At 51.9% G+C, this 13,801-nt stretch overlaps 1 long non-coding RNA gene across 1 annotated transcript; it reads right to left on the bottom strand.

Annotated features, from left to right (window-relative positions):
• Positions 1-1,374: 1,374 nt before the first annotated feature.
• On the bottom strand, positions 1,375-12,523 carry LOC126487404 (uncharacterized). Its single transcript, XR_007588363.1, has 3 exons — positions 12,391-12,523; positions 12,140-12,195; positions 1,375-2,258 (listed from the first exon to the last, which is right to left on the bottom strand). It is a non-coding gene; the product is annotated as an uncharacterized lncRNA (long non-coding RNA).
• Between the last annotated feature and the right edge of the window lie 1,278 nt (positions 12,524-13,801).

Below are 13,801 nucleotides of genomic sequence, written 5' to 3'. Positions count from 1 at the left end.
AGATGGGGTTTCTCAGTATAGTCCTGGCTGTCCTAGAACTCTCTGTAGACAAGGCTGGCCTTGAATTTACAGGGATCCACCTGCTTCTGCCTTCCAAGTGTCTGGATTTAAGGCGTGTGCCACCATCGCCCAGCTGAAATAAATTCTTGACCAGTCTGGGCTCTACAGTGAAAGATACTCTGGTTAAAAGAGGGGAGGGGAGTCATGCCAAGTAGAGGCACACACTTGTAACCCTAACTCCAGCACCCAAAAGGTGAATCAAGAGAATCAAGAGTTTACTCTTCCACGGCTACATAGTGAATTCAAGGTCATCTTAGGGTACCTGTCTCAAAAACAAAAAGCAAAAGCCAGAAACCAGAAAGAGGCCAAGGGCTGGAACTGTTACTTTCCCGGTATGCCCAAGGCCCTGACTTTATCCCCAGAACCAAACAAACAAATACACTGGATAATAGAAACAAGAACTGAAAGATTTAAGAAATAATTTTTAAAACCCCGTATTTTTCATTAGTTAAAAGCACTTGGCCAGGCTGGACAGTGGTGGTGCATGTCTTTAATCCTAGCACTTGGGAGGTGGAGACAGGCAGATCTCTGTGAGTTCAGAGGCCAGCCTGGTTTACAGAGCAAGTTCCAGGACAGACTCCAAAGCTACACAGAGAAACCCTGTCTCAAAAAAACAAAACAAAAAAAGCACTTGGCCATCTGAGTTTGATTTCAGAACCCATGAAAGGTGGAAGGAGAGAACACACACGCACACGCACACGCACACCACACACCATCCTCTTTGGACTTTGACTTCTCAAGACCACCTAAGTCTGTTGGGAAGCAGGCCACAGGCAGACAAGGGGCCCACAACAGCCCGTGTCCTCTGCACACAGCTCCAGCTGCCCCACCTGGACACACACATCACACATTTCTGTCACTGTAGGCTTAAGCAGTGGGATGTTTTCCTCAAACATGAGCAAAGTGTGACTCCGGATCCAAAGAGCAGTGTCTGAGTGCTCTTCCGGTCGTCACCACATCCCTTCAACGGCCAGGCTCTAAGCACCCTGCGCAAGAGCAGACTCAGGAACAAGTCAGATGCCTCCTCCCCTGCAGGCCCCAACCCACCCAGTGATCACCTACTGAACCAAGAATCAGTCCTTGCTCCAAACACCTGGTAACAGAAGTCCCAGATACAGACTCCCCCAAATCTCTTCCTAAGCCAGTTTCTAATGGATCAGAATTAATATTAATAAGATGATAATTATAGCTAATATTCATTAATAATGCCAACCAAATCACATGTATCCAAGGACTTCCCACACAAAGTACTTGAAGTATTGAAGAAAAACAGCCAGGGTTATCCATGTTTCTTGGTTTTCAAAGGAAGCTTCCTTCATCATAGCTGGGGTTTTTATTACTGTAAAGAGATACCATGAACACAGCAACTCTTATAAATGGAAACATTTAATTGGGGTGGCTCACTTAGAGTTTCAGAGGTTCAGTCCATTATCAACATGCAAGGAGCATGGCGGCATGCAGGCCTTTGTGGTGCCACCACACTGGGATCACTTTGGGTTGTTTTGTTTTGTTTTGTTTTGTTTGTTTAGGAGAGAGGGACTCTCTATATTGCCCTGACTGTCCTGGGACTTGCTCTGTAGACCAGTCTGGCCTCGAACTCAGAGCTCTGCCTGCCTCTGCCTCCTGGCCTGTGGGCCCCAGGATCCTTTGTCTCTGGCTCCCCGGGGCTGAGACACAAGCCCAGTCTACCAACTTGGCCTAGACACCCACCTCTCTGCCCACCCTAAGCAAGCAGCATTGCTAGAATCATTTCTATGGCCCAAGACCATCTTTGGCCAGGTAGTAAGTTCTTGTGCTGGTCACCACGGCTGCTGTGAGACACTGACCCTCCCCTATCCTCCGGCTCTTCCCTTCTTTCTGACCCCTCTCGCTTGATGTTCCCTGAGCCATGTGGCGGGGGTTGGTGATATGAATGTCACATTCAGTATTGAGGGCTGAGCACACGGTCATTTATTCTCAACTCTTCGGTTCAGCCTGTGTATTAGCCACCACCCTCCACCCTTCACAGAGAGCAGCTCCTCCAAGCACAGAGAGCAGCACTATTCTATGTTCAGGTAGTAGAAGGGTGGCTCCAGCTTGTTCCAGTCCATTTTCTTACATCCGTTCTCCATCCTTTCCCCCTAAGGACCATCTGTGGCGAGGTGTGCTTCTTAGAGACACAGACGGCTCCTGACTTTGGTCCACCTACAGATCTGTGTCTGAGGGAACAAGACAATTAATTCAGTGGTTACTGAAAGTTGTCTATGGATTGCTGCCATTTTGTTGGTTTTGTTGTGTTTGGTGTTTTCTTCACACTCATTTACTGAACTATTCCTCTGGCATGGCTTAGTCTTTCCTGTGGCCTCGTGGGTGGGGCATGTTTTTCTCTTCAGACTGTAGGATTCCTGCAAGTATCTATCCTGGGTAGAGTTGGCTCAAGGGTCACAATTTGCCTGAGATTTTTGTTTTCCTCAGAAGGGTGGTTGGTGGTGGCTTTTCCTTGGTTAATAACATTGGGTTTGTGCTTTTTCCCTTTTCAGTTCTTGTGGCTATCTTTGCTGGGTATAGTACTCAGGTTGACAGCTCTCTCTCTCTCTTTTTTTTTTTTTTTTTTAAGTTTTTCGTGACATGGTTTCTCTGTAGCTTTGGAGCCTGTCCTGGCACTAACTCTTGTAGATCAGGCTGGCCTCGAACTCACAGAGATCCGCCTGCCTCTGCCTCCCGAGTGCTGGGATTAAAGGCATGCGCCACCACTGCCCGGTGACAGCTCTCTTTCAGAAATTGAAATCCGTCGTTCTAAGCCCTTCAGTCTTCTAAAGTTCCACTTAAATGATCTCGTGTTATTCTGATGGTCCCACTTATATGTGTAACTCCCTTGTGTTTTTCTCTTGTCACTTTTGGTGGGAGCAAGCAAGGGACAGTTAATAGCCTAGACCCAGCAGGGTTTGGCTTATGCAAATCCTCCACTCCCATAATAGTGCACTTGGCAGCCCAGTTCCTTCTTCTTCAAGAACCATGCACCCAGAAACCTCAGGACCCCTCCACCCCCTGCCTGCTTCGGGCTGCACAAACACCCATCTTTGAACAATGCTAGAAGTTTCCCCAGCCCTGGTAACAACCAAATGTGGACAGTTTCTATCCAGGTATGTCCTCCAGGTATACAGCCTCAGGTCGACAAAGGGGCTGTCTGGCCTGAACTGTGTGATAGATCAGTTACTACAGACCAGAAACACCACGGGGCCAGGTCTCAGATTCAGACCCCTCACTCCAAGACACAGGACTTTAGTTTCCTCCGAAAACCTCCAAGAACTGCCCCCACAGCACGCAGCTAGAGCTGGGGACATCTGCCCTCTGGTTAGCCATGGTTCTCACGGCTTCCCCCAGTCTCCCCAACATGGAGTCTACATTACCCAGAATACTCTTTCTCACAGAGGTGTCTGAAAGAGAAAGTGACCCAAGCTTTGCCCTTTCCCACCCTCTCCCCTTGCCTTGTGATAGGCACCTGTGAGTGCAGGAGGAATGGAGGCTCCTCCTGAGCCTGACAGACAGGAGACCCAGCCCCAGACACCATCTCTCCCCTACCCGGCCCCGCCCAGAAGTCTGGGTGGAAGATGCTGAGGTCATCAGAGACAGCCGGCTGCCCAGGATAACTGGGGCCCTAGGAAGGAGAGCCAAATGTAGCCACTGGGTGGAGGCCAACAAGGAAGTTTTCTCCATTTATGTCCTGAAGGAGGCGGCTTCTCTGGGCACAAGGTGGGCCTGAGGCTACAGTGAGGGGGTGTGGGTGCTCTAAGTGCCCAGAGGAGCTGGCCAAGTCCCAGCAAGCACCATCAGAAGGCCCTGCAAACCTAGTCGTCTCACAGGGGCATCAGTGTGGCCGCCACCCTGTCTGTCGTTGAGACAGGGTTTCAATATACCCCAGTCTGCGCTAGACTCTGTGAGAGACTAACCTCGAACTTCTGACCCACCTGTCTCGGTTCATCTCCTGAGTGCTGGGACGACAGGTGTGTGTGTGACCACACCCAGGTGACACAGCACGTGGGCTTCCTTCATGCTAGGCACACACTCTACCCCCTGTGTTACATTTCCCGCCTAGACAGTGGCATTCTGTCGTGGAAGGCCCCCGTGGCCATGCTGGGACTCCCCTGGTCCTGAGTCCATGCCACACTTCACTGTTGCCTGGCCTGGGGGCTGGCACACCCCATTCAGCCGCTAGAGGGGACCCCCTAGCTCTCTGCCTTGACCCCGTTCTCTCTCTCCAGTCGCGGATCTGAGCTCTTCTCTTCCTTCACGTCTCAGTCTCAGCATCTCCTGCCCTGCCCCACCCAGCTTCCCATCTCCGTGCCAGGATGCTCTGCTCTGAGGTCCTTCTGTCTGCCTGCCTGTCTGTCTGTCTCTCTTACTCTCTCCCCCACATCAAACTTCAGCTCCAAGGTGGCTCTTTACCCCCATCGGCCTCCCTTGTAGACCCGAGCCACGCCTGTCTGGTTTTCTCCCACACAGATCCCTTCTGTTACCCTTCTCTCCACAGAGTATCGGGCCTAACTTGGTCTCTGATCCAATGGGAACAAGGAAGGACAGAAACTTTTACCCCCTAATGCCTCAGGCCTGCACAGCGTATGTGCTAGCCAGACTGCCAGAACCTTCTGGGGGAACTGGCTCTCACCTGGACCCACTAAATGTTTCCGGAGGGAAACACTGGCTCTAATAGTAACCCTCTCCCAGGTACCTCTGACGCTCTGGCATGCAAGGGCATTGAAATATCTATTTGGGGAAGTCAGGCTGCTGGACACAATACTAGGTGCTCACTTAACATCTAAGCCTGTGTGGCTGTTACCAGTTGGGCTCCCCCAGACCCTCCGGTCCACTGTCCACAGGGGTAGGTGTCTTGTGCTCTGGGGACAGCCACAGTCACAGTCTGGAAGCCTCACACCAGGGTTTCCTTCTATGCTTGCCTTAAGGGATTCTAACCCGGCTGGCCACAGTCATGGGGAACCTTAACTCCCAGTTCTTCCTCACCCATCCTAGACAACCAGCCCCAGGAAACGGCTGGGGTGGGTAAGGCAGAAAAAGCCCAGGGCACTGGGAAGCGAACTTGACGACAAGCAGACCGGGTGTGTCTGCCTGGGCAAGAGGCCTCTCTGAGCCTCACAAGCCTGAAGCCATTTCCTGGCGGCCTCCATGTTTGCAGGGCCAGCTTCAAGGAGCTGAGGAGAGTTAAATATAGTCTCGGGCTCCCCGCTGCTCCACCACCAGCATCCACACCCGAGAGTGCCACCTAGTGGCCGGCTCCAGGCTCCTTGGTGGGATAGAAACCATCTCAGGGGAAGAGTGGATCAAGATGGCTGCCCAGGAAGCACTGAAGGGGATGGGGGAGGAGGGAGGAGGCGAGCAGGCGTGCGATCCTCCCCTCCCTGCTGGCCACTAGCCCATTCCTACGGGTTGCCAAGTCACCTCCAACATGGCTTCCCCAGAAAGCTCCAGTTGAAGCCTGGAGAGGGGCCGTGAACCTCTGGAGCCGACCCTCAACAAGTCAGTCAGGCTGCAAAACTCTCCCAAAGCCAGGAGCCGCCTCCACCTCCCTCGCCTGCAAAGACAGCGTCCTGCCATCAGCAATGGTTTCCAGGGAGATAAACCCCTTCGTGTTTTTTTTTTCCTCTTGAAGGAATTAGGAAAGAGACGCCCAGCTTCTTGCAGACCCCAATCCTTCCCCAAAGCTCCTTAAACCTTGTTTAAAATGACGGTAGCTGGCAGCAAGCTTGACCCCCCACTCACCGAGGGCTGGTTAAGCCACCACAGGCCATCCTTCCCACCCACCTTTTCAAAGAGACAGAATAAATAAATAAATAAATAAATAAATAAATAAATAAATAAATATTGTGAAGGAATGGCAATGCTGCCCTCATGCTTGCTCTGTGCTGCAATGCCGCTGGGCTGGCAGCTCAGAGAGGGGCGGGTCACCCGCCTAAGGTTGAGAACAGGACTCCAAGGTAGGCTGGAGCCCACAGCTTTCAGGCCTGTGCAACCGGCGGGGGGGGGGGGGGGGGGGGGGGGAGCAGGTTGAGGAGTGGAGGCAAAGCAGCGACTGGGCAAGCCTAAGGACCTGGGTTCGGATTCCTGGTGCCCACATAAGGAGGATTCAGATCCCCAGTGCCCACATAAGGAGCTGGACACAGCTGCACACTTGTAATGCATGCTGGGGGTCTAGATAGGAGGATGTGGGGGGCTCGCTGGCTAGCTTGTCTAGCCAAAACAGGTGATCTCTAGGTTCCATGAGAGATCTTGCCTTAAAATAAGGTGGAGGATGGTTGAGGAAGATGCCCAGGTTGACCTCTGGCCTCCACATATTCCAGCAAGGCTGGAGATTTCTCTGTGTAGCCTTGGCTGTTCTGGAACTTACTTTATAGACCAGGCTGGCCTCAAACTCAGAGATCTGCCTTCCTCTATCTTTTTCAAAAGTAGATAGCTCAGCGGTTTAGAGCATTGCCTGCTCTTCCAAAGGTCCTGAGTTCAATTCCCAGCAACCACATGGTGGCTCACAACCATCTGTAATGAGGTCTGGTGCCCTCTTCCGGCCTGCACACAGACAGAATATTGTATGCATAATAAATAAATATAAAAAATAACAACAAAACTCTTTGTAACCAAGTGCAAAGATAAACACAGACCGAAAGGGAAGGCCTTCTGGGGCCTGACGAGCGGCAGCCGGGAGCCATGCTCATACTAAGGTTGCTTGGTGAGGGCTGGAAGCCAAACCTAATTTATCAGCAACCCCTGCCTTTAAGAGCCATGTCCTGTGCAGGCCTGCACCCTATGAGGGGCCTGCTGAGCCCTGTTAGGGGCTGGGCATGGCTGTGACAGGGACTTAAATGTCCAGAATGGCTAGAAGCTTCCACAGGTGGGCAGTGACTGAGATGAGTGAGAAACTCCTGAGGGTCGGTAGGGGCGAGGCTCTGTGGTCAGCACAGGCCAGGTGTCTGAGGATAGGTAGAGGTGAGGCTCTGTAGTCAGCACAGGCCAGGTCTGAGGGTAGGTAGGGGTGAGGCTCTGTGGTACAGCACAGACCAGGTCTGAGGTAGGTAGGAGTGAGTGTGGCTCTTTGGTACAGCAAAGTCCAAGTTTGGCTTAGCAGGCAAGTGGCCCTGGCTTCTATCCACAGCTCCACAAATAACCCAAAACAAAATAAACAAGAAAAATCCAGAAATTCTAACTTTGTGGGAAACACCCTGACAATTTTCAAATATCGACTGTGTTTGCTTGTTTCTCTGTGGGACAGGGTCTCACTGTGCGGCCCTGGCTGTCCTGAAACTCCCTGTGTAAATCAGGCTAGCCTTGAACTCATAGAGATCTCCTGCCTCTGCCATCTTGGTGTCTTGGTGCCCGCATTAAAGGCACATGACACCACCTCCCACCCAGCATACACATTTAACTAGTCACAGACCAAATAAAACGGGACCCCGCTTCAGAAGCCCTGTGGGTACCCAGTCCTGACTGCTGCCCACTTGTGCAAATCTGAGTCTGGTCCTTTCCTCTCAGACAGTCAAAGCCAGCATGGGCAAGCTGTCTAATTACCAGGCATGGAAGACCAAACTCACCCAGGGTATGAGCCCTTTCTCCAGCTGACCCTGTCTCTGTTGTCTGACCCCACACCTGAGGGCTCCCAGGCAGGCACTTGTCCCCCTAGGAGAACAAGCAGATCAAGTCCAGCGGCTGCCAGCATGAGCCGCTCCCACCCTACAACACAGACCAGTGAGCAAACATCTCTCCCCAACGCGGTATAAATAGGGCCAGGTATGATCCAAGTCCTGGGCCCTTAGAACAACCGGACCATTTCTGGGTGTACCGCATAGAGTCCACAGAAAAGGCCCTCAGGGAATGGGAGGCAGGAGGCATGTTAGCAGGCACCGACCCCAAAAAAGATCACACGAAGAGATCGTGGGTGACGGTGGCACCGTGGGGGCAGATCCTGCAGGCCACTGAAGCAGGAAAGAAGCAGCCACCGTTCCTCTGTCCCAAGGAACTGGAGAAGCAGGTGGAGGGGTGCTGGGGACCCCTGGGAATGGCTCTGCCCCTGCATAGGGCCACCAAGGCCCAGTTGATCCTGAGGGACCATTTCTTGTGAGAATCAGTTTTGTTTACTTTGTTTTTAAACCAAGGTAGTTCGCCTGCAAAAACAGTTTCATTTCCTGAACCTCCTCTTCCTGCTACATGTTCACTCACTGATCACATCAGATTGTGATGTTGAGTCTCGGTCACCAGTGGGACCTGGGGTAGTACCCAGAAGCAGGGAGGAACAAAGACAGGCTTATTGACTGCCCACTAATGGAGGGGTGATCCCAAAATATTTCCAACCCACAGGAAAGCACTCAAGGGCTGTCACCCCACCAGGCCCACAAATCACTCACAAGACAATTTTCTCAAGGTAATCTCCTAAGTGGCCTTAGACAGGATCCCGCAGGCCACAGCCCACGCACCTTTTCTTTGGTCCGTCTCTTTGTAAACTCCCTGGGCATAAATTGTTCCGCTCAGAGGGGAAGGAGGCACAACCTCATTTAAGGGACGGAAAGGGGACAGCCAGTGAATCATGCTTTCTCTTTCTTCTTTCCCGTTGCCCCTTCTGATAAAATGTCATTCTGAGCTTGCCAGTTGGGTGGGCAAACACCTGGAAGGGCTGGCACTGCCTATGAGTGAGGGACAGAAAGCTGTTCTGCCCATGGTCACTTCCCACTCAAAAGCAAAGACAGGTGTCCAGTGGCTCAGGTCAAAGATTTCAGGGCTCCCCAGCCTCTCCTTTCTCTTCAGTTTCCAGCCATTTAGTCAGATAGCTGGTCCTTGATTTTTCCCTCAGAAGGAAGGCTCTCTCCACCTCCCACCACCTCTCTTCCTCCTGCTAGGACTGGCACCTGAGGCCCTCTTTTGACCTCTGTGGGCACCAGGTATGTATGCAGTATGCAGACATATATGCACGTGACACACTCATACACAATATAAAACATAAAATTTAAATAAAAAAAGAAGTAGAAATCAACTAGGCAGGTTGCAGGTCTTGCAGCTCACCAGGAAGGGAAACAAGGTCATACATTCAAGGTCAGTTTGGGCTGTGTAGTCTGGGCCTTTTTATCTCAAAAAAAAAAAAAAAAAAAGCAAAGCCAGGTTCCTTGAGATGGCTCAGTGGGTAAAGTCACAAGCAGAGCTAGCCGGACAGTGTGAGTTCTGTGATGGAAGAAGAGAATGGGCTCCACACAGTCACCATGCATGCATGCACCTGCGCATATAATTAAAACACACTTTGTGGTTTCTCGAGACAGGGTTTCTCTGTGTAGCCCAGGCTGTCCTGGAGCTCACTCTCTCTACATCAGGCTGATCCTGAACTCACAGAGATCTGCCTGCCTCTGCCTCTGCCTTCTGAGTGCTGGGATTAAAGGTGCGCACCACTACCACCCGGCTTCTCCAGCCGAGAATTCCAGGCCACGTGTTTTCACCATGTTCTCCTCTTTGATCATGTTCTTCTCCCTCTGATCCCTCCAGATGCACCTGCCACTCAGTCCTTCCCAACTCCATGGCTACCTTTTTCTCCCCAAAATAACCTGCTGAGTCCAATTTGTGCAGTCTGTTCATGCGTAGGTGTGGAACATTCTGCTGGATCATGAAAGACCTACCATACATCAACACCTTTATGGAAAACTGACTCTCCTCCCTCCCAGAAGGCATCAGCTGCCAATCATTTCTCAAGTAGGGGTGAGGGCTGTGAGCCCCTCCCTGCTCCATGTTGACTGCTTGGTCTTAGGTAGGGCCTCGTGCTGGCAACCACAGCTGCTGAGTTCATGAGTTCAGGGTCCTGTCACATCCAGAGGCCACTGTCTGGCTCGGGTCCTTCATGACCTCTGACCTTTACAGCGTTGTCTCCACCCCCCTACCCCCAATGGAATTCTTCTAACCCAACGCCTACAGCTGGAATGCCCCAAGGCCAGCGGGTCAGAAGGCAAGACACAGCCCAATTCTTGCACAGGTTTGCAAGCTGGACCGGGAGAATAATCCAGGTTTCACAATGACACAGTCTCGCTCTGTTTTCTTCGTTTAACACCATCTTTGACTAATTTATGTTTCCATGGTGTCTTAGGGTTTCTATTGCTGTGAAGAGACACCAGGGCCACGGCAACTCTTGTAAAGAAAAGCATTTCATCGGGGCTGGTGCGCGTGTGAACTGATCTAGCAGAGTACAGAGTTCTGTCTCTGTCTCCAGGACGTCAGTCACATTTAACTCAGGCCCCAGAGCTCTCTCAGCCCTCCCTGCTACCTCATGCAAAGACCATGGATGTGAGAATGCCTTGGTTCTTCATTTCTTCCCTCCTGGCCTCTCTGTTCCATGTGAGGAGATGGAACTCAATCTAAACCTCTTTCTACAGCCCCAACCACAAATCAAAGTTGGGGTACACCAAAGCTCACCCCTGGAAACTAGTGAGTTTACTGGGCTTGCTTACAGAGCATGGGTGAGGGGTTACTGGCTGGAGGATGGGGGATCCCAAAGCAGCAACTTTGGTAGCTCACTCCACAATGGCTGAAGAGTTAGCCCTACTGTGTGGATGGGTCCCCTTTTCAACGACCCTTCCACAGCCTATATACTGGAGCACCTCCCCAGACCCCCAGGGAAAGCAGATCTGCAGACATCCAGACATGGAGATGCACGCCTTCAATCCCAGCACTCAGGAGGCAGAAGCAGGAGGATCTCTGTGAGTTTGAGGCCAGTATGATCTACAGAGTGAGTTCCAGGACAGTCTCCAAAGCTACAGAGAAACCCTGTCTCAAATAACAAAGACTGCAGGGGCTGGAGAGATGGCTCAGAGGTTAAGAGCATTGCCTGCTCTTCCAAAGGTCCTGAGTTCAATTCCCAGCAACCACATGGTGGCTCACAACCATCTGTAATGAGGTCTGGTGCCCTCTTCTGGCCTGCAGGCAGACACACAAACAGACTATTGTATACATAATAAATACATAATAAACAGACTATTGTATACATAATAAATAAATAAATAAATATTAAAAAAACAAAAACAAAGACTGCATACAAATGACTGTGAGGAGCCAGCTGAGTCTCCGGTGGGAGCCCGGTGACCCTGCTCCTGTAAGGGAGGTCTCTACCACTGAGCTGTGCCGGCCCCCTTCAAATGAACTGCTGTCTCTATTGGTGTGTGTGTGTGTTTCTGGGACTGGCACATGGTACCCAGGGCCTTGTACACAGCAGACAAGAATTCTACATGGGACCAACAACCCCAGCCCTTGATTTTCTGAGACAGGAGCTTCTTATACACAGCCAGGGCGAACTCCTCCAAGCTCTCTGTCAACTGCTTTACACCACCAACAGTGCCACTCATTTCATAGACCCTGTCCCACTGTGGGGGTCCTAAAAGAGAGCGGGTGTAGAACTCGGGTGGGTGACTTCAGTCATACACCGCAACAGACCACCCGCCACAGCTGGAGTCCACTTTGAGATCTCCTCTTTTTGGTTTTGGCTTTTTCAAGACAGGGTTTCTCTGTAGCTTTGGTGCTTGTCCTGGAACTAGCTCTTGTGGACCAGGCTGGCCTCGAACTCACAGATATCCTCCTGCCTCTGCTTCCCAAGTACTGGGATTAAAGGCGTGTGCCACCACCACCAGGCTGAGATCTACTTTGTTTTTATGCGTTTAAAATAGAACCTGTGACCAGGACGCATATTTTTCTTCATAGCAACCATAGCTGCTCGGGGCCTCCAGGCTTCCTGGAACCCACGTAACCTACACACTGTTCCTGGCATCTGGCTCAGCCTGGGGAGAGCGGAGGGGGCTAAGACCCTGCAGCTGAACCAGGGTCTGCCTCCAGGGTCCTGTGTAGCACCAGGTGGTAACTCTGGACATTCTCGGTCTGCTGCACTGGAAACCTGGGGTTGCTGGGGTCCCTGTGCAGAGATGAGACTGTCGCGGGGATAGATCTCAGATGAGGATGAGTCCTAGGTAGTAGGGATGGGACCAGGGTGGGGATGGGACTAGGGGGAGAGGATATGAGCCCTGAGTGGAAAAGGGTCCAGGTGGGGAAGGGTCCCTGGCGGGATGGGTGGGGACGGTACCTGGGTGGAGAAGATCCGAGTGGTGTGGTGATGGACCTGGGAGGGTCTCTTGGTCTCTGCAACGGGGGTGGGGTGGGGGAGAGAGGGGTGTCAGACGTATCTCTGGGTAGCTCCGAGCAGCCACAGTCTGGAAAAGTTACCTCCTGTCCCCAACCCTGTTGATGGCATGGTGAAGCCAAGGTCGCTCTCGGTTCAAGGCCCCGACATGCAAGCTGGCCACCGCGCTGCCCCGCCGGGCTCTCCGCCCTTACCTCTGCCCGGGCTCTGGGATCAGAGAGAACGCGAATTCGTGTGTCCCACCGGCTCAGACTGGTCGTCAGAGTGCCACATCTGGAGGACGTCCTGTCCTGGACCGCTAATGTCCCGAGGCCCGCCTGGCGGAGGCGGAGCAGGTGCGAGCGCAGGACTCGGCGCCGGCACAGCTCCGCCCAGTGGCAGCAGGTGAGCACTGCAACGGCTGCGACCCGCGGAGCGCGGACTCTCGGAGCTCACCGGGTCTCTGCGAGCTTCTTCAACAGCCCAGCTCACACGCAGAGCTGTTCTGTACGCCAACTCCCGCTGCATGGCAGAAACCCACACGGAGCTTTTAAACCAGGCCAGGTGTTGTTGCTCACAGCACTCCCCAGATAGAAGCAGGGGATCGAGATATACGGGGTTCGAGACCAGTCTTGGCCTTGTAAGATCTCGTCACAAAAGCAGCCTCCCCACCCCACACACAAAAGACCTAATTAAGAGTCCTGGAAATTAGATTCCTTAGGGGTGGCGGGTAGGCAGCCCTCCTCCAGGCAGCTTTTATTTATTTTACAATTATTTATTCAGCGTGTGTGTGTGTGTCCTTCCAGCTTTTAAAATCAGTTCCAATCCCATCTCACAAAAGTAGAATCGTGCAGGTGAGAAGGCTCGGAGAAGGAAGGCGCCTGCAGCCAAACCTCAGGACCTGAATTAGACCACTGGGATCCACACACGGGAGGGAGACTGACTTCTCAAAGTTGTCCTATGACCGCCACACACCTGTGGTGGAATGTGTGCACATACTACATGAACACACACACTAATAAAATTAACGCCGGGCAATAGTGGCGCATGCCTTTAATCCCAGCACTCTGGAGGCAGAGGAAGGTGGATCTCTGAGTTCGAGGCTAGTCTGGTATACAAAGTGAGTTCCAGGACAGCCAGGGCTACTCAGAGAAACCCTGTCTCAAAAAACCAAGAAAGGGGCTGGAAAGATGGCTCAGAGGTTAAGAGCATTGCCTGCTATTCCAAAGGTCCTGAGTTCAATTCCCAGCAACCACATGGTGGCTCACAACCATCTGTAATGAGGTCTAGTGACCTCTTCTGGCCTGTAGTCATACACACAGACAGAATATTGTATATGTAATAATAAATAAAATAAATATAAAAAAACCAAGAAGGAAGGAAGGGAGGGAGGGAGGGAGGCAGGCAGAAGGAAAGGTAACAGATGTAAAAATATAGCACACGTTTGAAAAAGCTGCAGAAGGGAATTTGGTAAATCTGGAGCTAAAAACCACACTTCCTGGTGGCTCCTTCCCATAATTCCAACAACCTGGAAGCTGAGGTAGGAAGATTGCAGTGAGTTTGATGCCAGCCTGGGCTACATAATGAGAGTCTGTCTCAGAAAGAAAGGAAGGGAGAGAGGGAGGG

This window comes from Alexandromys fortis, unplaced genomic scaffold, assembly GCF_014885135.2.
Source record: "Alexandromys fortis isolate MF-2015 unplaced genomic scaffold, M_Fortis_MF-2015_v1.1 scaffold_141, whole genome shotgun sequence".
Lineage (NCBI taxonomy): Eukaryota > Metazoa > Chordata > Mammalia > Rodentia > Cricetidae > Alexandromys > Alexandromys fortis.
This window is presented reverse-complemented; position numbering and strand designations above follow the sequence as displayed.